The sequence below is a fragment of the Dipodomys ordii genome, unplaced genomic scaffold, assembly GCF_000151885.1.
Source record: "Dipodomys ordii isolate 6190 unplaced genomic scaffold, Dord_2.0 Scaffold46, whole genome shotgun sequence".
NCBI lineage: Eukaryota > Metazoa > Chordata > Mammalia > Rodentia > Heteromyidae > Dipodomys > Dipodomys ordii.
The window spans coordinates 4,440,843-4,463,551 of NW_012267262.1; positions in this window are offsets into that span (position 1 = coordinate 4,440,843).

Consider the following 22,709-nt stretch of genomic DNA (forward strand, 5'->3'; position numbering starts at 1 on the left):
GCTCTATCATTTCTAGAGCTGATTCCTCAAACTATAAACTATTAAGCAGGTCTCACCAAAGTTCTTGCTATCATTTCAATGTGTTCCCCCAAAGGTCATGCATTGGAAACTTGACTTCCAGTATGAAATTATCATAAGGTAGCTATAAGGAGTGTTCCTTATGTTGTGAGTGAATGCTTCATGAAAAAATTAGTTGAGTGCTCCCCCCATATCTTTCCAGTTTAGTTGGGGTCTTGCTGCAAACAGGACTTCCCCAGATGTCAAATCCTCAGTCTTAGATTTTCCAGACTCCACAAAATATTTTGTTCATTGTAAATTATGCAGAATGAGGGTGTGGGCTTTTGCCTGTAATCCCTGTACTTGGTACACTGAGACAAAAGGATCACAATTTGCAGTCGGCCTGGGCAATACAGTAAGACCCTATTTCAAGAAAATCAAATTAAAAATAAATAAATAAACAAATAAATAGTATTCGTTTACAACAGCACCAAACAAAGACAGACCATTTATGTTTATTAATATAAGTATAATAGCAATATAATTACTACTAATATTAGTATTGTACCTATAGCAGAAATGAAAATAAAAAAAGAAGCTGAGACAGTTTCAGAGAAAATGAGACCTAGATATGATTCTTTTCTTAAATTTCTCTTCTGTACATTTCAGAATCTTATTAGTTCATGTTATTGTTCAGACCTGCAATGTCCTTGGAAGACTCATGTTTTGAAAACTTGTTCCTCAAAAGAGCAAAACTTGGAGATATAGCCTGCAGAAGTGAATGGATCATGAAGGCTTGGAATTCATCAATAGATTAATTAATAGCTGATAGCTGGATGAACTATTAGAAGATGGGGTCAACATGGAGAAATGAGGTTCATTTGGAGAACTCTTGAAGAGTATATTCTTTCCCTCCATTCCCCACTTCTGTTGTTGTTGTTGTTCTTCTTCTTCTTCTTCTTCCTCCTCCTCCTCCTCCTCCTCCTCTTCTTCCTCCTCCTCCTCTTCTTTTTTTTCTTTTTCTACTTCTTCTTCTTCCTCCTCCTTCCCCCACTCTCCTTTATGACCATTCTACCATGCATAAACTCCTTCAAAACTTCCCACATCCATGGTATTTTGTCTTAAACCAGGGTCAAAACATTGAAGTCAGTTGAGTGTATGGAGAGAAATGTCTGAAGCCATGAGACAAAATAAACTTTCCTTTCTTTGAAAAAGATGATTATCTCAAGTATTTTGTTACAAGTACAGAAATCTGACTAACACAATACCTTTCTGGTTTCTTCTGCAATTTTTTAGACACTAAAATAAAATAGTGATGTACCTATGCAAATACAACCTGTTACGTTTTTTGTGGTCTATGCAGATGGAGAATAGAAAATGACACAGAGTGACAATATTTATAATGAAATATTCTCATAATGCTATTAACCTGCCAAAAGCATTTAGGTTTTACAACTGAAAATTGAGGGTGAGCCAGGGAGTAAAGCTCAAGTATGTCACCATCATTCATCAACTGTGTCAATTTTGCAGCCAATGAAAGATGACTTACAATCCCCAAATTATTATTTTTTGTTCTTTCAGAAAGCTTTGTGTGGATCTGAAGGTATAGCAGTTTAAGTAAAACTGAAATGGAAATAGTATAATCATACAGTTAATATTTTTAAAACCATGTGCATGTATGTACATGTGTATGTGGAGGGGGTCTGTTACATGTTGCTAGAAAGATATTCAGACTCCTGAGGTGACCAGGCTAGGACTTCAACCTTATTTGGCCATTTATTATGAGGTTACCTTGTATGTGTCATGTCACCTCTGCATGAATAGAATGATGATAAGGATTACTTGTCTATGAGAAGTCCATAGGATTATCAATATGAAAATATGTACCTCAGATGTCATACAAACCTATTACATGTCAAAATGATTAGCTCATAATTACTGTAATTGTTAACCCTGTAATGAAAGTTTAGATTTTATTGGCATCAGATCCATCTGTGAAAACCTTGAGAGGCTAGTAGTGATCAAGTAAATAGTACATGTCCCCTTTGCCATTTTAGAAGAGATTTTCACTCAGCAGCAGCTCTGATGTTGTCCTTCAGGGTGATGGCATTCAGAATTGCACATGGATTCAAGGGACTGAAAATGTCCAGGAGAGATATGGAGCGTTTGCCCCCTCTGTGCCAACTCCGAAGTCAGAGAGAAAAGAAGACAAAGGACATTCATTCCCTAGGCTCTTTCTTCAGCAGTATTTAATTTGCTAAGATGGGATTTACATCATGATACAATAACTGAATCTTCTGTAAAGTGAATAAACATGTTATGTTTCCTTTCTGTTCCACCTTTAAGTCCAAAACAAATTTTGATGAACTACAGACTGGCTCTGCTCCTTTTGCTGTTCCCCGGGTCATTTTCTTTGCCTATCCCTTCTCATAAGACATGGATAGGGAAGGGCTTCTCTTCCACTCATCTTCTAGCTTGAGACACTTGAGGCACTGTCTTAATTTCTTTGTCAGTGTTCTCACCTGAACTATAATCTTCTGCTTCTCTTCCTTATATTCTGTGCTGGGCAACGCCTCTTGAATCATCTGAAATCATTTTCTTCCTGGCACTATATCTGGTTATCTGAGTACTCAAACTTCCTTCACTTAATAGAACTTCAGTTTTTTTTGACTACTAGGGTAAGTCCCAAACCTCCTAAGTCACAAATTTAAATCCTCTCAGAAGATATTCACACCATTTAAAATTTTTTTTTGAATCAACAGAGTAGATTTGGGGTGTTAATTAGAAATATTTTTTAGCCACTATGAAAATTAACCACTATGAAAATTAAGTTAACATTCTACTACAGCAGTGGAATATAGCACAAAAGCAGAAAAGTTAATGACACTATGGTCTTTATTTAAAGTTTTAATTAACATGTTTTCATTTTCAATATGAGTTATAAAAATTGAAATTGATTCTTCTGTAATAAGACCCTTCTTAAATTCTGTAGCTGAGTTATCATAAGGTGTTATTAATCTAATAGGTGCTACAAATAGATGTGTGTGTAATCTTATTACTTCCTGGCTTAGTTTCCTCTCAAAAATATGTCCTAATAAAATATTGTAAGAATAACATTAAGTTAACATATACAAATTAATTTCAATTCAATTCAAATCCATGTTTACATCTATATCATTTTTATTTGTGCTAGAATAAGGAGGAAAAATGAATCTCAAATTGAAAAATTGTTTTCCTTCTTTCTAGAGGGAGAAAATGTTTAGGGGAAGAAGGCAAATCTCTCTTGACCTTTCAAAGAATAGGAAGCACTGACTTTTCTCATTCCACTCATGGTTGAAAGCCTGCCGCAGAAGTTAATTGTAGATGAGGGACAGGAATAAAAGAAGGAAGGACAAAGGAAATAAAGGAGGTAAGGAACCAAGATAAAAGATATTATTTTTAGAAGAATATATATACATGTCCAGATGTGAGACTTAGTAACATGTTTCAAAATTATATGATAAATTATACAAATGTACATGAAGAATAGAAACTAAATGTATACATTTTCTTCAATTTTTATCATATATATTTATATATAATGGAATTCTATGATTCCATCAGGAAGAATGACACCACCACCTTTGTAAGAAAATCTTTCCATTTTCTTACTTGGAAAAAATCATATTAAGTGAAGTAAGTCAGACTCAAAGAAACATAGGTTCCATGGTTTCCCTTGTTTGTAATAATTCATATATATCTAGGATAATCTTAGCAGATGAGAAGAATAGATCAATAACTGTGTACATAGGATCATATAAGATGATGCTGATCAAATAAACTCCAAGACATAGACACAAAAGATTTTACTTGGTTGTTGTTTTTTTAATATGTGATTTTTGTTTCTTTTGTATGTTCTTCTTCGTATGGTATATCCCCTGTTGTCCCTGCATTTGATTTTGATAACCTGGTATTGTATGTACATTTATTTGAATTAGGGAAGGGAAGGAGACAACAGAATGGTGAGACAAAGGACAAGGGAGAAACCAAGGCAATAGCAAGATACACAAGACAATATGTTGGAAATGATCTGTACAAAGTGGGAGTAGGAGTGGGGGGGGGGAAGGAAATAGGAGAAAAATAAATAAGGAGTAACAAGTTTGACAAGAAATGTACTTATTACCTTTCTTATGTAACTGTAACCCTTTTGTACATCACCTTGATAATAAGAAGATTAAAAAAATAGCTGCTGTGGGTAATGATTGCATATTTTCTTACGTAATTCCAGTAGACCCACCTCATTTCTTCAGCTTTTCAAAACATGAGCAATGCTTTCCTCAGTCTGATCCATAGACTAGTCATTAACCCTATGTATGTGAAGACAGTGTTTGAACTCAGGGTTTCATGCCTGCTAGTCAAGTGTACCACTTGAAACTCACATTTCCAGTCCCTGTTCCCCCCAGTTTTTTGTTTCTGTTTATTTTTCCATAGGGTGGTCTGAACCCAGATCCTTCAATTTATAGAATATTATGTTTTTGTGAATGTTCATTGTAGGGCTTGAACACAATTCCTGGGCTCTGTCCCTGAGTGTTTGTGCTCAAGACTACTGCTCTATCACTGGAATCACACACAGCTCTACTACCAACTTTTTTTCCAGGTTAGAGACATGAGTGTCACCAACTTTCCAGCCAGGCTTGACTTTGAAACACAATCCTCAGATCTCAGCCTCCAGTGTAGCTAGGATTACAGGTGTAAGTCATCAGCACCTGCCTGGGATATCACTCTATGGCTTGGCATAAAAAGTTATTCTCCTGGACTCCTGGAATGAGAATGTTTCTTCTAACAACTTCAGTATAAACTACCTGAGTCCACTACTGCATGTCACATAGATGGACAGGATACTTTAGAAATGACTCCCAGCCATCAACTGAGTATCATTTCATGAAAGACTTTGAAACATAATATAGCCAATTGCAGATGAGGGACAGGAATAAAAGAAGGAAGGACAAAGGATATAAAGAAGGAAGGTAAGGAACCAAGAAAAAAGATTATTTTAGAAGATATATATGCATATATGTACATATATCCCGATGTGAGACTTATTAACATGTTTTAAAAGTATATGATAAATTACACAAATGCACGTGAAGAATAGAAATTAAATGTGTAAACCTTCTTCAATTTTTATGACATTTTCTTGTTTAGAAACATTGCCAGACTTTGAATTCAATACATATTGGGATCTAAATGAAAATGATAGCAAGGGATGATTATCCCCGTAAAGTAACTGTACATATATCTAAAATTGTGAAAATAGAATCTGAGCATGGTTCATCAAGAATTAATAAATTTACTTTTCTATCAAGCACAGTGTATCATTACAGATATTCTGAGAAAAAGTTTGTAGGGGATCACCCATGCCTGGCATAGAGGTGCAAACCTAGATCGAATTGCCTAGTACAAATATTATAGGACAGAAACTACATGCAATCTGGAAGAAACTAGCAAATCAAAGATTTGCTTTTCATTCCTACTTGGAGAAAACATTTATATAGTAGAAACTTAAATAATTTTATCCTATCTTTATTATAGTTGTTAGATGCATGGGCTACAATGAGAAGGACTGTCCGTTCTCAGTGTGATGAAGGGTCTTAGGATCTCTAAGCAGGGGTAGTTTCCCATTCCCACAAGAACCAATGTAGACTTCATGTTCATTGTAGCTAGGGAATATTCGATCTCTGAGATTACTTTAGTTCCTAAAAATTCAGCCATTTTTAAGTGGGTTATTAAAAATTAAAATTATGAGGCAAATAGTACATATAATGTAAAAAATTTATAAATATATTTATGTAAGTATGTCTATATAATAGCACATATATGGGTATGATTTTGACAAATATATATCTCCAACAAAACAGATATCATTAAACCCATGTGCTAGAGATTGATTTTTCGGTTACCTGCCATAATCAGAATCCTGGGTGAAGATAAAGCTTTATATTCAGGTTACTTCCTGTTACCTCTAATACCTCATCTCTGTTGTTGTTTTCTTTCTTTCTTTCTTTTTCTTTCTTTCTTTCTTTCTTTCTTTCTTTCTTTCTTTCTTTCTTTCTTTCTTTCTTTCTTTCTTTCTTTCTTTCTTCCTTCCTTCCTTCCTTCCTTCCTTTCTTTTATTTCTTTCTTTTTTAAAATTTTTTATTGTGAAAATACCATACGAGAGGTTACAATTACATGGGCAAGGTAATGAGTACATTTCTTATCAAGCGTTTTTACCTCCTCCTTTGTTTCCCCTTCCCATCCTCCCCACCCCCCCACCAAAGTTGTAAAGTTCGTTTTGCAACATAAGACTTGTACATCTCATTGTTGCAATGGGTCCACCAGTATCCCTATTTAAACAGTTTGTATTTGCCCTTTCCCTTTAAAAATTATACCAACATCAAATACAATGAAAGCATGGGTTATACTGTGGGGAAGGGACATACAAAGCAACAAAGAAATCATCTTATAATACGTTAGAAACGATCACAAGAAAAAAAACATTTGAATACTTACCTTGGGGTTCATTTCACTTAACATGGCCTTATCTGACCTTTTCTGCTTTTCTCAAACATATACTAAATATTGCAAATAAGGGAAACCATGGGACCTATGTTTCTTTGAGCCTGGCTTTCTCTCTCTCTCTCTCTCTCTCTCTCTCTCTCTCTCTCTCTCTCTCTCTCTCTCTCTCTCTTGTTGGGACTGGGGTTTGAACTCAGGGCCTCAAACCAATCTAAAGTGTAATCTCCTATTTATACCTTCTTCATAGGTAGAACGGCAATTGCCATTAGCTTCCCTGTGCCTGTTTTTTGAAATACAATCTCACTACTTTTTTTTTTTTTTTTTAAGTCTTAGGGCTGGGCACTGTCCCTCAGCTCTTCAGCTCAAGGCTTAGCGCTCTACCACTTGAGCCACAGGGCCACTTCCAGTTTTCTGGTGATTTATTGGAATACAAGTCTCATGGACTTTCCTTCCTGGCTGGCTTTGAATTGCAATCCTCAGATCTCAGCCTCCTGAGTTGCTAGGATTACAGGCATGAGTCACTGATGCCCGGCATCTAGCTAATCAGATATAGCTTTAGAAGATATTACGGATTTCTTTCACAAATTTGTTATATTAATTTAAACACCCAGTAGTTATATATGAAAATTCTAGCAGTTCCTATATTTAACTGTTAGGTTCATAGTGAAACTTTTATTTTAGTTATTCTTTCTTTTTTAGTTGTAGTCATTCGCATTTTAGATTCAAGAGTGGGACTCGACTCTGTACATAAGAGTTTTGATTATTGGCTAATGTTTCATTAATTGAAACAATACCTCCAATCGTATTTTAGTCATTTTTTCTTATATAATACTCTTTTATTTAATAAGCCAATTTATTTAGCTATTTTCACTCAAGCCAAATCATTAACCAAGTTTCTAGTTTCTATTTTTATATGTTTTTAATGTAAAAGTGCTGCACAGAGGGGTTACAGTTACAAGTGCAAGGTAATGATTACATTTTCTATTGAGCATTGTTGCCTCCTCCTTTGTTTTCCCCTACTATCCCTTCCCTCCCATCTCCTCAACTATCCCCCCTCCATCCACCTAAGCTGTAAAGTTTGTTTTCAACATAGTGTTTTATACATCTCATTGTTACAATGAGTCAAGCTGTATCCTTATTTAAGCATTTTGTTTTTTCCCTTCCCCACCCCGAATTTGAGAAGTGCATATACAAGATGCAGGGAACCAACATCAAATACAGTGAAAACAGGGGTTATACTGTGGGGGAAGAACATACGAAGCACCAAAGAACACACATGGGACATTATAATACGTTAGAAACAATAGCAAGAAAGAAAAAAAGATATTTGTGTCCCTATCTTGGAGTTCATTTCGCTTAACATAATCTTCTTTGGTCATATGTACATAGCTTTTGGCCTTTTCTGCTTGTCCTACACATATGATGTGGCCAGAAGGGAACCCTATTGCATTGTTGGTGGGAGTGTAAACTTGTTCAACAACTTTTGAAAGCAGTATGGAGGTTCCTCAAAAGCTCCACATAGAGCTCTCCTATAACCCAGCAATCCCACTTTTGGGCATTTACCCAAACCATCACAAACAAGTCCATACTAAGGCTATCAGCACAACTATGTTTATTGCAGCATTATTTACCATAGCTAAGATATGGAACCAACCCAGATGCTCCTTAGTAGATGAATGGATCAAGAAAATGTGGTATATATACACAATGGAATTCTATGCCTCCATCAGAAAGAATGACATTGCAACATTTGTTAGGAAATGGAAAGACTTGGAAAAAATTATATTAAATGAAATAAGCCAGGCCCAAAGAAACATAGGTCCCATGGTTTCCCTTATTTGCAATATTTTAGTCATTCTTATGTATTCCTGGTAGAACATTTTGACCTAGCTTTCATTTCCCTGATGATTAATAAATTTAAACATCTTTACATATCACTGATTTGATTACCTCTTTTGTGAAGTGCCTTTCTGCATCTATTGCCAATTTTTAAAGTTTGACCTTCTTTTTAATATATTTTATGAATGAACATAAAATTATCAACTTCCTCCCTCATTGTAAAGTGCTGTCACTAATCCAGTGTAGAAAGGCTAAAACAGTCATTGGGTACTTGTCAGCATTCTTCTCATTCCAGGACTCACTCAATCATCTCTAGAAAAAAGCAGTCAGCTGGCAGAAAGACAATCCAAACACAATCACAACATGTACTGTCAGCAAGTCTGACTTTGATTATAATTTCATCAAGTATAATTTGCTACCCCCAAAAGATAGAAATAGCTAGGAGGCTGTATGAAGCTTGCTACATTGACTGAGTGTCAATTCAATTATCTCAAAGCCTGGCTGCTGCTGTGGAGTCTAACAAAGAGACAACAGATAATCCCAACATCAACTATAGCATACCATCTCTTGTTTCACTTCTCTCTTTAGCCTGATGCAATGTTCTGATTTAAAGAACACAGGAGAGGTAAGGATGGCTTTTTTTTTAACCTCTAAAAACCACAACTAGGAAGATACATGTTCTCATTATTTAAGCTATGTACACAGAATTGAGGCATTTTGGATTAGGGCAAGGAAATCATAATATGAACCTCAGAAGACCAAAAGTTTTCCACTTACACAAGCATTTATTATAATTTGGCTGGTATTTTCCATAAATATATATGGGTCGATCATGTGGTCTGAACTCTGGGCCTGGGTGCTATAATTCAACTTGTCAGTTCAAGGCTTGTGCTCTACCACTTGAGCCACAGCAACACTTCCAGCTTTTTTTGCTTATGTGGTACTGAGGAATCAAATCCAGGGCCTATGCATGCGAGGCAAGCGCTCTACCACAGAGCCACCTTCCCAGCCTGTTTCATCTTTTTATGCCAATACTTGAGCTTGACCTCAGTGCTTAGGCCTGTCCCTGAGCATTTTTTTTCCTTAAAGCTAGCCCTCTACCCACTTGAGCCACAGTTCCAATTCAGGCTTATTTCTTAAAGATAAGATTCCCCTTTCCATCCCCCATCCCCACTTTCTTGCCTGGGCTGGCTTCAAACAGTGATTCTCAGATCTCACCCTTATTAGCAGTTAGGATTATGGGCATGAGCTCTTAACTTTTCTTTTGTATGTTATTTGAATTTAAACAAGCTATTTAACTTTTATAAATATCACAATCTCATTTGGGAGGGCATGCACCATAGAAATGTTTCAATTTTTTCATAACTATTAATGACATACTGACAAGAGGCTAGAATGTCATCTGATTCCATTTAACCATCATTTGGTAAATGTTAGCTGTGTATAATACATGCATTGTTATTCAAATGATTTTTCAAATCGTTTGAACTACAGAGGGAAAATTTCACTTACGTTTCTGTACAGTGGTCTTCCAATTTTCCCAGCTCGACTCATTTCACTGGGAGTAGTGTTATTGTCCTACCACCAATAATTTCAGAAAATGTCTTAATAATAACTAAAGTTCTAAAAGAACTTTAAAACTGGGGCAATAAAGGTCCACCAGCAAAAGTAAAGAAGCAGCAGAACTGACAGCATCTCCAAGGAAAAGAGTCCATACAGCCTTATTGCCAGCAGTCTGCTCCAATGCTTGAAAACTCAGAGAGGGTCACAGATGAAACAGCGTTTTGAGCTTCCCATGGCTTCCTCATGGTGCAACTGTTCGGCTTTGCTGTCAAGGGTAGAGGGTCCTAGAGATAAAAAGCTCTCTGCTGTGCTACTCCTTAGCAAACTTATTTGGTCAATGTACTTCAAAGATAAGAGGAAACAAGTGCATCAATGTATGCACAAGAGTGTGAGATCCAAGCTAGTACTGAATTCGTATTTAAATCTGCAAATTATAAAACTGACTTCGAATGGGGACCAACATATCAATGTCACATTTGCCATTAGATATCATTGAAAAGTAATAACTATTCAGCTGCAATAGGAAGTGAGTGTACATGTCTTGTACAAGTGTGTCAATTCACAATGTGTTTTCATGTGCTTACCATGATTCTTGTTAAGAATCTCAAATGGAGTGTGTCTTCATTATTTGTTCTAGGTATCATTCTTGTCATGAAATTCTGATTCATTTTTGTATGTGGATTATAACATACAACTTCCGGAAAGGTCCATAAAAGTCACACTTACTTTCTTTTGGCTTGCTGATGCTGAATGTGCTTTTGAGCAGGCATCAGTAATGCACATTTAATGACAGTCATAGCTATAGTTTATTTATCTTTCTGCCATCCTGACAGCAACAGAGTAGCATGTAAAATCGTCCATTATCCAGGGAGATTGTTTAAATCTAGATAGTAAGAGATCAACAATATTCAAAACTCCTTTGTTGAGGATTTCGTCTAACTCATTTGAACATATTCCAAGTCAGTGAGCTGTGAAATGGCTGTGTATACATTGTAGGAAACTTTTCAAAGCAGATAGGATGACAGGATCTTGAGGGGACATTTGAAGGCATTACAGTCAAATTGAATAAATATTATAGGTGACTGTGATAGCCACTCAAATTCCCACAAAATGCTAATTTTTATTTGTTCAATAATCTACCAAATAAAAAGGCCTTCTTTTTTGTACATTTTTATTATTGTAAATATACTGTACAGAGGGGTTACAGTTACATGAACAAGGTAATGAGTACATTTTCTATTGAGCATTGTTGTCTCCTTCTTTGTTTTTCCCTACCATCTCTTCCCTCCCACCTCCACAACTACCCCTCCCCCCCCACCGAAGTTGTAAAGTTTGTTTTCAACCTATTGTTTTGTACATCTCATTGTTAATTCTTTTTTTATTTAATTGTCAAGGTGATGTACAGAGGGATTACAGTTACTTAGGGAGGTAGTAAGTATATTTCTTGTCAAACATTGTTCATAGAGTATTTCAATGGCTTCAAAAGCCTTCCTTATTTTAAAATGTGGAGTAGACAGATATCTCTCCAAAAATGTCCACATCCTAAACTCAGATGGAGAAATACATTATTTTCCATTGCAAATGGGAATTTAGGCTGCAGAGTAAATTAAATTTGCTAACCAGCCAATAGGGAGAGATTATCCTGGATTATTCAGAGGGAGCCACATGCAATCACAAAGAAAATAAAAGTGTAAGAAAAAGCCAGAGAGTCCCAACACGATGTCAGTAGGGAAAAAAACAAGATTAAGAGAAATGCAATATAATTGTAAGGGGGGTAAAAGAAAGTAAAAGAGGTAAAAGAAGTGGGGATTTACAAGCTTGAATAAAAAACAACAAGAAATGGAATCATGCCTACAGCCTATGAACAGAAATACAACACATGCAATATTCAATGTACAGATGTGAAAATGAAACTAGGTAATTTGAAAGAACAAGTAAGTTTGAGCAGAGGCTTCAGGAGAATGATAGAAAGAGTGAGATTGATCAAGATGTATTGTACTATTTTACTCATAATGTGGAATGCTGAATTGAAATCTTTTTGTATAACTACTTAATACAAAAGGAAATCAGGGCAGCATAAAAATTTGTAAAATCCATCATAGAGAAGTTAGAAAAAGTTTAACTGAGTCAAAAAAACAAGCGAGGCAAAAGCAGTTCTTCAGACTGAGAAAAATGAGCAAAACATTCACAATATGGGCTGGGAATATTTATAATAGAGAATAAGAGGGTCCTACAGAAATGGGAGAGCTTAAAGGTCAGTATTTATCTTGTGGATGTGGTCTGATTGGCTGACATCCAATGACTGACAGAGAAGCTCAGGGTCTCTGGGTACCAGACTCAGATACTTGTTAAAATAATATGCACTAAATGTTAGTTTGCTTAGCTAATTGGGTATACTACAGTTTCCAAGGTCAGGATTCCTAAAACTGCCTAAAATAGCAGTTGGCCAATATGACAACATTTACTTTGCATATCAGGAAATCAAGTCACCATGAATTTCCTTTGTTTTTGTTTTGTTTTTTTTTTTTGGTCGGTCATGGGGCTAAGCTCTGTCCCTGAGCTCTTCAGTTCAAGGCTAGTGCTCTACCACTTGAGCTATAGTGCCACTTCCCAGATTTACTTTGTTGTAGCCATTAATAAAAGATGTAGAATAAATAAAAAGCAAAGTGAGATAGTCTTTTCACCTTCATACAGACTACCTTCTTTATGTAATAAATGACCTACTTCTTTGAATACAACACTAGTTTTTGTCTTGCATTTTATGAAAAGGCATTGTTGTTTAGCCTGGCATGTTGGCTCAACACACCTTGCTGTGCTAAACCTCATCTGTGCATAGCATTAGGACATTGTACATCGCTAGGGATAACAGTGAAATTCAACTTTAAAGTACCATTTTAATAGTAACAATAGTACATCATTCATTATCAAAAAAATTTCTAAGGTAAGGAATTGTTTTCCTATCTTTTTCTATTTTTCCCCAAACAACTTAAACATTGCAGTATAGTAGATAATTTAACCTTTTTTTTCCTGATTCCAAAACAAGAGCATTTAGTATCCGAATTTTTATCTTGTCGTTTGTCCCTATTTTTTTTAAAAAGATTCATCTCAGACATCTCAGACATGTGAAGTATAAGATTTCAGTATTCAGCTCAGCAAACAATGTCTCTTGCATATGCAGTTTGAATGAAGGTATTTCATAAATCATGGAGTCACATAATGGAGCATCTGGTAGGCATCAACAAAGATTACCAAAAATTTGTGTAGGAAGGGTGGGCCTCAAGCAAAACATATTTTGTAATCAGTCACCTGAAGAAATCAGGACTGCATAAAGGGCTGTTTTACCAGGAGTGGAAGAAAAGTAAATTAGAGAAACAGATAAAAAATGATTTGATGTTTCCAGAACAAAGACAGAGTACAAACGGAAAATGAACAGTTAAATTACAATGTTTTCCCCTTTCTCTGTTATGAAATGAGCACAGAATCCATTTGTTTAACCAACATGCTTTACGTTTAAAGTATTCTCTGGTATTTTATAGTTGTGATTTAGATAAAGTTCCAGGTTTGACTTGGGCATAATGGAAGCTTCCAAATATATTTGCTACACTGAACTTTTTGTGCATTAGTCATAGATATAATATTTAATATTCTATATTTGTCTTCACATTGTTTAACGATAAAATACTTATATATATATCAAACCTATTTCCTAGAGTGAATAAATTTACATTAAAAATTTGGAGGCTGTTATCTCTGTCTTTAGTTATACAAGGTCTATGAATTCTATATTTTAATGTTTCAAAACACATGCATCTGTTTTTACATTTTTCTCTTCATCCAAACTATTCTGTCTCTCTCTCTCTTTCTCTCATGTCAGCACTTACAATCTGATGTCAACCTTTCACCCAGAATTACAGTCTTTGATAGGAACATACAAATTTTAAGGTATTATTTTGAATTTTTTCTTTCAACAAGATGCATTGTAATTATTTTTTACTGTTAATTTTTATTGTGAAAATACCATACAGAGGAGGTACAATTATTACCTGAGCAAGGTGACGAGTACATTTCTTATCAAGCATTGTTACCTCCTCCTTTGCTTCCCCTACCATCCCTGCCCTTCCATGCCCACCCCCTGGGCCAAAGTTGTAAACTTTGTTTTTTGACATAGCATCTTGTACATTTCATTGTTGCAATGGGTCCACCTGTATCCCTATTTAAGCATTTTGTTTTTTCCCTTCCCCTCCACAAAGTATACCAACATCAAATACAGTGAAAACAGGGGTTATACTGTTGGGAAAGGACATAAAAAGCAACAAAAAATCACCTTATAAATATGTTAGAAACATATAATAGAAAATAGCAAGAGAGAAAAACCACTTGAGTCCTTATCTTGGGGTTCATTTCACTTAACATCAACTTATCTGACCTTTCCTGCTTGTCCCAGACATGTACTAATTATTGTAAATAAGGGAAACCATGGGACCTATGTTTCTTTGGGCTTGGCTTACTTCACTTAATATAAATTTTTCCAGTTCTTTCCATTTCCTAACAAATGGGGCAATGTCATTCTTTCTGATGGAGGCATAGAATTCCATTGTGTGTGTGTGTGTGTGTGTGTGTGTGTGTGTATCTACTGAGGGGCATCTGTGTTAGTCCCATATCTTAGCTATGGTAAATAATGCTGCAATAAATATAGTTGTGCTGGTAGCTTTAGAATGGTCTTGTTTGTGATCATTCGGGTAAATGCCCCTAAGTGAGATTGCTGGGTCATACGGGAGCTCTATGTGGGGTCTTTTGAAGAACCTCCATACTACTTTCCAAAGTGGTTGAACAAGTTTATATTCCCACCAACAAAGCAGCAGGGTTCCCTTCTGTCCACATCCCCTCCAGCATCTGTTGTTATGGAATAGAATTGAAAACCCAGAAATGAACCAATAGACCTATAGCCATCTAATCTAAGGGAGGTAAAAAAAATAGAATGGAAGAAAGACAGCCTCTTCAGTAAATGGTGCTGGCAAAATTGGTTAATCACTTGTAGAAAACTAAAGCTAGATCCTTATATATCACCCTGCACCAGAATCAACTCCAAATGGATCAAAGACCTCGGAGTCAAAGCAGGCTTGCTGAAAACATTACAGGATGGAATAGGAGAAACCCTAGGTCTCCTTAGCACAGGCCAAAATTTTCTTAATGGAGACCCAGAAACACAGCAAATCAAAGAGAGGTTGGACAAATGGGATTGTATGAAATTGCAGAGCTTCCGCATGACAAAGGACATAGCCAGCAAGGTCAATAGAAAGCCCACAGATTGGAAGAAGATCTTCACTAGCCATACAAGAGACAAGAGTCTCATATCTAAAATATATCTGGAACTCAAAAATTTAAGTCCCTCAACAACAAATCCTCAAAGAAACAACTGCCCAATAAATAAGTGGGCTAAAGACTTAAAGAGAAACTTCTCCGAAGAGGAAAGAAGGATAGCCAATAGACCCATGAAGAAATACTCAACCTCTCTAGCCATAATAAAATGCAAATCAAAACAACACTGAGATACCACCTCACCCAAGTTAGAATGGCTATAATCAAGAACTCTAATAACAACAGATGCTGGAGGGGATGTGCACTGTAATTATTTAAAAGAACTATCCTGCGTCCATAGTACATAATGAATTGAGGACGCTGAGGAAGGAAGGAGGGAAAGTAAAAGGGAAAGAAGGAAAGAAGTAAAAAAGGAGGCAGTAAATAAGGAAGGAAAGGATATGAGGAAATAATTCTAAATTTCACCTGAAAATATCAAAGAATAATAATGATGTCTCATATATCTCATGGAATTCCAAATACAACAGCATAGCGTCAGATAGCTATCAAGTTTCATTTATGTAACTGAATTAGCTATTGATTATTTTCAGTGTATATTTAATTGCTCATTACACTTACCAATTAATCTTAAATAAGAAATATGGGTTTTCAAATCTCCTGCAATTGTTCTTTCTTTCATATTAAATGTTTTGATCGATACTTATTTCATAGCACATGCTATATTACTTTTCAGTATGTCACTTTATATACTTTTGATTCAGCTGGAATGAGTTGTTGAAAGTTCGCTTTTACACATTCATTTTTTTGTTCTCTGGGATAAGACACAGTTTTTCTAATATGTTAATTAAACCATCAAACTTACTTTTTATTTTGATATTTTTGTTTACATTTTGCATCTCTAATCCATCATCAGTAATTATTGCATAAAAATTAATAAACACCGTTATTCATTTCAAGTGGACAACAAGGTTTCCTTATAGTCTAATCTATTCTACAGCTCAAGAGTTTTAAAAAATCTGGCACAGAAAAGCAAAGTACTCAGAATTCTGATTTTCAGCATGGTAGGCAGCACCTAAAGGGAATATTAGGGTACTGACTTGTTGCCTCCATTTTTGGGTATTTTTGAGTTAGAGAATGTGTGTGCCTATGAATGTGTGTGTGTGTGTGTGTGTGTGTGTGTGTGTGTGTGTATGTAATTTCATTCTTTAAAGATGGCTGATTAAAGGAAAATTAGTGTTCTAGGGAAGAGGATGACTGCTTTGCTCTAATGCAAGGCACTCTATAGGATTCGTTGAAATGATCAGATCTTTCAGTTCAAGATGAAAGATAAAGCTCACTGACTTATTATCCATAGAAGAGCTTTTGATGTTTTCTTTTTATTTTCTGAAATTGCCAGGTAATAAAATAGTAGAAAATGAAAGGTCAGGAAATGTGGTATAAAGAAGAGTTGAGTCCTTTATTAAAAAGTAAAGTTATAGTGAACGCAGACAAACATTTCATATGGAGATAAGTTAACAAGAAAACAGGACTGAAGCTTGTAGTCTTGTTTGTGCTTGGGATAGTTTCTGTTTTGCTTATTTAAATTTATTTTAATTTCTTATTTAAATTTATTTTAATTTCAAAATAAGTAATTAATATAATTATAATCAATTGCTAAGCAAAATGAACTCCAAGACATGGACACAAGAGGTTTTTCTTTGTTCTTGTTGTTCTTAATATACAACATGATTTCTTTATTCTTTTGTGGTTTTCTCCCTATGGTTTACTCTGTTGTCATTATATGCAATTTTGGTACCCTGGGTATTATATATATATATTTATCTGAAGTAGGGAAGGGAAGGGGAACAACAAAATGATGAGACAAAGGATAAGGGGGAAACCAATGCAACAGTGATACTCACAAGACAATACGTTGGAAATGAACTATACAATGGGGTTGGGGTGGAATGAATGGGAGGGAAAGAGGTAGGAAAATGAGGGAAGGATACAAGCTAGACAAAAAAATGTAATCACTACCTTACTTATATAACTGTAACTCCTCTGTACATCACCTTGGCATTAAAAATTAAAAGAATCATTATAATTTTATTATGGAAAAATTTTACAGTAGGAATCAACAGCAGCAGGCATAATCTTTCTCCTATTAAAATATTTTGTTTTCCCATGTTACATTAATTTTCTTAAAAAATATATATCCAAGTCTGGTGTGGTGGCTCACGTCCATAATCCTAGCTACTCAGGAGGCTGAGATTTGAGAATCACATCCAAAACTGTTGTGAGTAGAAAAGTCCACATAGGGCACTTATTTTCAATAAACTATTCAAAAGAGCTGAAGGTGGCACTATGACTCAAGAGCTAGAGCGCTTGCCTTGGACACAAAGGGGCTCAGGAAGTGCCCAGGCCCCAGGACTGGAAAAAAAGATATATGTGTGTGTGAGTGTGTATGTGTGTGTGTGTGTGTGTGTTTAATATATGTGTGTGTATCCAAAATATACTTTCTTTCTCTTACCTAACTTGCTAGTGTTTCTACTATTGATCTACATCTCGACACATATTCACACAAGAACTATAGTATATAATGTAGCATTTGTATAATGCTAAATAGAGTTATATGTGATTAAATTAATCTTGTCTTATTTAAATATGTTAAAATACGTAATACTCTTCTCAAAAAAAACACTTTTTCATTAAAAAATACAGTCATTTTATGAGAGGGAGGGGTTAGACTCTTGGCAATAAATTATTAGTAATTTATTGAGAAATCTGATTGAGCTAACATGTTTTTCACCATAATATTCTGCTTCTTTTTCAAATATTTGTGATATTGAAACCAGAGACTGTCTCATTATCCTATTTCCTACAAACCTTTTCACTATGCTTCAGTTTTCTATGCCTATTTGCAGGTGATAAATGAAAATAATAAAATAACTTGATTTTCAAAGCATTGAAAACAGAGAAAATATTATTTCCATTTCTATGTTGCAAACAAAGATACTAAAAAAATCAAAATAACTTCATATGACTAATAGATGGAGAGAGAGAAGGATAGAAGGCAGGAAGGCAGGAAGGCAAAGGGAGAAGAAGCAAAATAAGAGATCACTTACAAGGCCTTCCTTTGTGGAATATCTATTTAAATGTCTCTCAATTAGCTGGGTGCCAGTGGCTCAAACCTGTAATACTAGCTACTCAAGAGGCTGAGATCTGAGAATCACTGTTCAAAGCCAGCCTGGTCAGGAAAGTCCATGAGACTCTTAACTCCAATAAACCACTCATGAAACCGGAAGTGGTGGTATGGCTCAAGTAGTAGAGCACTAGCCTTGAGCTGAAGAGCTGAGGGACAGCACCCAGGCCCAGAGTTTAAGCCCCATGACCAACAAAAATAAAAAGGTCTCTCAATTAAAACTTACTTTCTTTATCTTCTTAGCATGCAGTTCTTGGAGTTATCTACCCATGTCAGTACCTAGAAAATTGGATACCCATATACAGAAAACAAAACTAGACCTCTATTTCCAATGTTACAAAAATCAACTCAGATGGCATATAGGCAACCTGAAATATAAGAAACTATAACACCTCTCCCCCTCCAAAAAAAAATCTAGAAGAAACAATAAGGAAAAAGCTTCAGGAAATTGGAATAGGAAAGCTGTATTTCGAATGGACCCTAAAAGAACAGGAAAAAAAGCAAACTGATTAATGAAATTATAAAAATAGAATGTTTCTGCACAGCAAGGAATAAAGAGACAAAAAGTAAAATGAAAAATATAGTTGTCTCTTAGTCATTAGGTCTCAAATTTTTGTCAAACATATATATACATGTATATCCAATTTGTCATAATGTGCATATATACACATATATAAATATATATCAAATTAGGCATTATTTTCTTTGAGGATTTTACTTTTTATAACTAGGGAGGAAAACTGAACATCTACAGTTGTAACAGAAGTCTTTCCTTTTGTATTCTAAAGATGTTTAGGTTAGATTCACATTCCAGTCTGTGATACCTCTCATGTGTATGTACATGTAGATGGTGTGGTGAGCCTCTTAGGTTCCCCACTACATGATATTTTCAGGTTGGTGTATGAATTCTTTTTTATAAAGTGTTTCCAGAATAATTGAAATAATAAAGGATGATGAGAAACAAAATTTTACGATCTATTTGGCTCAATGTCATCTACTTGTCTACCTTTATTCCAGTATTATTTTTAAAGGTTGGTAATAGTGTGCTGCATAATAAAATTAGTTTAAATTTTCAACTCTATTTTTGTCTAGTTTACCTAGGCTGGGTCCCACCACCCTCATCCTGAGGGCCTGGGCACAGTCCCTGAGCTTCTCTTGCTCAAGACTAACATTCTACTTCTTGAACCACAGTTCCACTTCTGGCGTTTTGCCAGATAGAGATAAGTCTCAAGGCCTTTCCTACCCAGTCTGGCTTCAAACTGCCATCCTCAAGACTCAGCCTCCTAAGTAGCTACAATTATGGAGAGAACCACCCACTAATGCTCAGCTATGCTGGGCCTTTTGAATATCCAAATCATTTATGGAATTTTCTTTGATTTATAGTTATTTATCTATTTAACTCATTAAATTAGATTAAATAAAGAAGTGGCTATTTCAAGAACCATTTCCAAATATACTTTCATGTTATATAGTTCTTAATTTCATTTTATTAGATTATTGACAAAATTTGTATATAATTACACTATATAATTTGTTTTTATTTTTGTGAACACTATAGGGTGGAAAAGTCACTCCATATTTTCATCTATTTTTGGACAGGAACAATTTTACCTTTAAGTGTTTATTCCTTTTAAAAGATAAAATACTGTACTAGTAATTACCATTACGATGCCTTTTTATGTGATTCTCAAGCAAGGAATCTAGGCTATTTCCATATTTCCAACTTTACAAATTCCTTTACATTGGTTTAAATGACTCCAATGTGGGAACAAAAAGTGCCAATTTCGTTTGTACAACCTATGTCTTGTGAGTTTTATTATTGGAAGTTTTCTATTTTGCTGAGAAGTCAGTTTTGCCCAATAAATGAATGCAACATGAAATGACTTTAAATTAGACCAATGACTTTAAAATTGCAGATTATTAAGTCAAACATTATAGGTGTGATTTCACTTTACTAAAAGTCTTTTTATAATAAAGATGAACTGACTCATTTTAATATAACAATGCCATAGCAATGAAGAAATGCAGTTTGTCCAAGCCATTTTGTATTGCTCAGGTCGCTTATCTCTTAGAGCTATCACGTAGGGAACTTTGGTATTTCAATCTCAAGAGAACTGTAATCACTGCAGATAAGTTTATATGTGTTCCCAGGAGAAGCTGCAGAATATAATGTTTCTGTATTTTCACAATTCAGATTTTCTTTAAGTAGATAAACTATTTTCAATAGCATCTGTAGAAAAGACTCCTATTAGTGGAAATTTCCCATTTATATTCAACTTAAGTGAATCAAATGGGGAAATCAATGAATAATTTTAGATAACTTTATATTGTATAATTATTTTAATTCAATGAAATCAAATAAATATTGAATTATAGTGTTGCTTCCCCATTAAATAAATTAGCTGAATTATTTATTTGTATGAAATAAAGCATTCCTTTTTGGGAATCTCTTTTTGCTAGATCATAAAGTTGAATTAAATGGTTTAAAGTCTACAAAAGTACTTCAGCATTATAATAAAATTCATAATATAGCAGAATACTTTCAAAAGTTAAGGTATAATATAATTTTATAGATTTAATTAACCACAGTGTCACTTTATTCAAAATAAAGAGTTCTTTAGCATTATAGCTTCATGAGCATCTATTTTTAGAATAATTCAAATCGGAGAAATAAAAACATTGAAAACCTTTTTCTTTTTCCTTTTTTGGTCAGTCAAGGGGCTTGAACTTGGGGTCTGGGCACTGTCCCTGAGCTCTTTTTGCTCCAGGCTAGGGCTCTATCACTTTGAGCCACAGCTCTACGTCTACTTTTTCTTGAGGTTAATTGGATAAAGATGTCTCACAGACTTTGATACTGGAGCTGGCTTTAAACCATGCTCCTCAGATCTCAGCCTCCTAAGTAGCTAGGATTACAGATATGAGATACCAGCCCCCAGCTGAAAATGTTTTCTACTAGTGCATTCCAACTCTTATTTGAGGATGAGAATTCAATAAATATTTACATTTTTTAAACATGTTCTTAAATGATCACTCTGGTCTCTCACAACAGTCCTCAGCCATTTCTGTTTCTTCATATCCTAAAAGTACATACTAGACTTCCTGGATTCATACCACTCAAGACCTGTGTCCTTTTAGCTTTTGCAGACACAAAAAGCCCAAAAATCTATTATTTACAGATGTGTTCTTAGAGACTAGAATTACATTGAGCAAACTCACAAAGTAACAGCAGTTCTCAAACATGATAGTTCATGTTGATAACATATTGTATATTTTGAAATGCCTTTCAATTACATTTTTATTTGTTTGATTCAATTAAGCAAGGCATTTTGAGTACAAACAAAGAAACTTTTCTTCTCTTATTCAGATATTTAGACTTCATAGTCCATCCATTTTATTATCACTAGAATGAACTAATTTTCAACATCATTTAGCAGAATGATTTTTCATTTACAGAATTCAATCATGCTATAATATTATAGTATATTTAGACATCAACATTTTGGTGTCTGAAGATTGAACTATTTTATATTACCAGTATATAAGACTTATTATTAAAAATTGTTGTCTGGGCTGATCAAAATTTATTTGAACATTTAGAAGAATGTTCTAGTTCTATTCAAGCAGTTATAAAAGGGTATGATTTCAAATGCATTAATTTCTTAACAATTTTTTAACTATTTTAAAGTAATCTACTTGGGAAAAGTTAAGTGTAATTCAATTAGTAAGCTATGAACATTAATGCAAGGGGAAACATTAATGTTTAATTTTGTTAGAAATGACTTTTCTGATAAGACTACTCAGAATAGAAAGTGATTTGTCTTTAAAATCTCCTAGAAAATATTTTGAAACCCAAGTTTCTTGAACACAGTTTATTCCAAACATTTGCTCCATTTCATGTTTCCCCAATACATTTCCTTCAAGCTCCAGATATTATGGGTCAAAAGAAAATATAAAGGAATAAAAGTGATTTATTTTCAAACTTTGAGGGCCTCCTAGTTTTGTAATAGAAGTTCTTAAGATGCCTTATTAAGTTTGCTATGGCTATCTTTAAAGAAGGAAACCAACCAACCAACTATAAACTGGGTGACAAATAACAGAAATATATTTACTCAAGCGTCTAGGGGATAGTGGTCCAAGGTGAGAATGTAATCAGATTTGGTGTCTCTACAGCCTCTCTCCTGTGCTTGCAAATGAACGTTTTATGCATCCCCTCATTGCCAGAAAGTTCTTCTTTTTTTAAATAAATACCAATGTTGGTTTGGGCATCACTCAT